This window comes from Otolemur garnettii, unplaced genomic scaffold, assembly GCF_000181295.1.
Source record: "Otolemur garnettii isolate 467f Iridium unplaced genomic scaffold, OtoGar3 scaffold00065, whole genome shotgun sequence".
Lineage (NCBI taxonomy): Eukaryota > Metazoa > Chordata > Mammalia > Primates > Galagidae > Otolemur > Otolemur garnettii.
Window position 1 is genome coordinate 5,721,083 of NW_003852460.1, and position 3,862 is coordinate 5,724,944.

The window sequence follows — 3,862 nt, forward strand, 5'->3', positions numbered from 1 at the left end:
CTGGACCTGGGGGGCCGTGAGGTCTGTGGGACTGGACCTGGGGGGCCGTGAGGTCTGTGGGACGGGACCTGGGGGGCCGTGAGGTCTGTGGGACTGGACCTGGGGAGCTGTGAGGTCTGTGGGACTGGACCTGGGGAGCTGTGAGGTCTGTGGGATGGGACCTGGGGGCTGTGAGGTCTGTGGGACTGGACCTGGAGGGCTGTGAGGTCTGTGAGACTGGACCTGGGGCTGTGAGGTCTGTGGGACTGGACCTGGGGGGGTCTATTGATACTGGAGTTTCGTGTTAAAGGATTCTTGGTCTCGGTGATTGGAAGAATGAATCCATGGCCCACAAATCAGTGGTAAGACAGGATTTATTTATAGAAAAGAAAATACAAAAACACCAAAGCTCCTGGCAGAGAGAAGCCAGGTCGGGGAACAAGCTGTCTCACTCCTTCTCTGTCTCTGTCTCCCTCCAGGCTGTTTGCTCGGGGGTAAATAAAGTCACAGGTGGTTATTTAGCCCAGAACTCCACTGTTACATTTAGCGTGTGTCTTCTAAAGTTACATTCAGCAGGAACTCAGTTGTTACATTTAGTGGCAAGGGGCTGGAACTCAGTTAATGCATGGCTACAATCCCTTTCATTCAGACCTAGGAAACATGAAATTGACCAGGCTTAGAAAAGGTCCAGAGGAAGTCTGAAGTCCAGGCCAGTGTCATCTGTGACCTTGCCCCAGCTGTCTTCCAGGCCTGGTTCACGTCTTTTACCTGTTAGGAGGTGGAGCCAGACACCCTGTCCTCCCCGCATGCTTCTGCTGGAGGGGTTTCTGTTCACTTTCTCCTGCCTGGGGTGTTCCCCTGGAAATACGGAGGCAGTGCTCACTCTTTTACTCCATTTCTAGAGAAATTTTTTTCTCCAACTGCTTTATTCAAACTGCCATCTGTCTCAGCACTGGGATATTTTTCCTTCCACCTCTCAGTGTCGTCTGCCCTACCTTGCATCTATCTGTTGGTAGTTTGCTGGCTACCTTCATCACTGTAAGAGACTTCCTATTGCCTTCATCTGTGTATCTGCAGAATATGAAAGCCTGCGTGCTGTCTTGTAGGTATTAAACAAATGGGAAATGAAAGGAATGCAGGGCTTTATCCTGACCAGGCTGGGTTCTCTGGTCTTGGAGTGTATCAGCATGAACAAAGCTCAGAAGATGCTCAGGCTTGGATTAACCCATCCATGTGTTCCCCCGAAATGATCCTTCTAGAAAAGGGACCAATTGTTCCAAAATCAGAGGAGATTGCACAGAAGGAAAAGATATCTGAGGGAAAAAACTGAAGCAATGAAACTTAGGGAACAGGGATAGATTCCACATAAAATAAATGCAAACAGCAGTAAAAACAAAAAGATGAGAGCCTCTCCATGAAACATTTGTTTTTGTTTCATGAAACGGGGCTAAAGCAAGTGATGCTGATCACAAAGTGCTCGTGATATAACCAAATGGTAGACTGGGCAAAATGTCCCAGAATACGGACCCGATGTGGACCTTCTGGAGGCCACTGCTCAGTCCGTGCGTGAGGACAGTGAGACCAGTGGGTATCTCACCTGTGCCCTCCTAAGCTCTAACCACTACATAATTGCCTGGTTGGGACTAGAAGGAGCCGTGGCCTGTCCAGAACAGAAGACCATCTACAGGAGGAGGAGAGGAGGCAGGGAAGGAATATGGAGAGAGGGCTGTTTACTGATGGTGTCTTTGCCAGTCACACGGTTATGCCTTAGCAGCTTTTTAAATGTGCTTAGTAAGAGAAGGTGAATGCAGGTAGAGAGAATAGAACACACCATTCATCTGGCTCATCTCATGGTTTTGTGAAATTTCTTTGGTGTTAACAAGGAACCTCAGGTTTATTAGTAGCTAATTTCACAACATAGCATTGAAAGAATAAGCATAAATACGGTATTATAAGTAAGAAATTTAAAACCGGAGCATAACATTAGGGAGAAAATTTATGATTACAAAAAGGAGCTAAAATACAAGATAACCCATGTCTGAATTACTACATCAGCACCAATGATACTTCATGAATCAAGTTTTATGAATAGTTGAAACAAACAATTTAAAACTTAGTCATAAAAGGGTACAGCAAGGTTAGCCAAGCTACCATTTCACCTGTACCAGCCACGCTTAAAGCCGTGTGGGATGGAATATTTACATTCGCTGGTCCGCAGCAGGGTAATTTATATGGGTAAGTCCTGATAGCCTATGGCCCCAGATTAAAACATAAATGCCCTTCACTGTGTTTCTGAAGTCTCTTGAGCTTCATCTAAAACGTATTTGGTGATGAGCAAAGCAAATCCCTCCCTGCACACTGTGTTTAAACAGTGTGTCAAGGATACAGCATGCTCAGAGACAATGTGTCAAGGATACAGCATGCTCAGAGACAATGTGTCAAGGGTACAGCATGCTCAGACAATGTGTCAAGGATACAGCATGCTCAGACAATGTGTCAAGGATACAGCATGCTCAGAGACTTTCCCTTAGTCCAACTGTCAGACTGGATGACCTGGACTATAACATCTGGGGCTTGGCCAGCTCAAAGCTCTGTCTTCTCTAAATTACAGAGATGCCCAGCACGTACCACCACTACCATCTGGGCAGCTGACACCTGCTTCAAACCTGCCCCTTCTCTGTCCTGTGGGCCAGGCTCTGATTGCTTCAGATGGCCATCCCGTCTGTAGATCACTACAAAAGTTGTGAGACATGTGTGTTACGGTCCATTATTTCACTTCCAAGAAACACAGTGGACAGCGTCCTTTTTTGGGTGTATTGGTGGAAGTGCTTCATGTATTTTCATCCACAAGGATTTTACATTTCTTTATCTTTGTGTATCTCAAAACTTTAAATGACCCACGTGTTTATAGCTGTTATATAGAATATATATCAATATATAGGAGTGTAATATGTAACCGTTTATTTACATACACACCCGTGTACCTATAGCTACTAGAATGTATTTTCATGTCTTTTTGGAAGATGATACATTAATCTTTCATTTTTATAATAAAATTTAGTTTAGAACTAGTACGTTCAGGCTAAAATGCCCTTGTTTGTTTCCATTTTCAACACTGCCATAACTTGCCACCAAACTAATATGAATGCAACATGGCCATTTGTCTCCTAGAGTAGACTCTAAACTCTAGGACTGTGGGCTCCAAAGAGAAAAAAAAAATGAAAAAAGGACAGGAGAGGAAACCTATTACCTTCTAGGTGTAGGAGAAACAGTGACATTATAAACATGCCAAAGAGTGCTGATTTATTAGCGGGAGTTCTTTCGGTCTCTCAAGGAACAAAAACCCATGCATTTTGACAAAATAAAAATGAGGTTCACCAGTGCTGTCAGCTCTGTAAGCAGAGAGAGGCGCCTTCCTTCCTCCCCACTTTCATAAAGGATTGAATAGCTATTCTTGTGACCTCCACCCCATTCTCCTGTGTAGCGTTTTCTAATTCAAAGGTGGAGTAGATTTTTCTCTTTCACTGCGGGTTCTACAAGTTCATCTCTTTGTTTCCAGAATCTAAACACTGCCTCTGCATCTTGCCTTTAGGAGCATGATTATATGGAAAGCAGAGAGGATTCTTTTTAATTTTTCAGGCCCTAAGTCTCCAGCGTAACCCCCACTAAGGCCTGGCTTCGCAGATGAGAATTCTCTCCGGTGGCCTCTTGTGGCCGACTTTAAAGGATAGCTAATGAAAACATCCTGGTAATTTTCAGAGTAGGGAAAGCAAGCAAGTGAATGCCCAGTTGAGGTTCTGACTGGATGGTTCCAATGGCTCTGTGTCTCTGGGCCATTCAAACTTTGTCAGTTGGACTTTTGTTTCTGTTGTTTCTCCCCCCC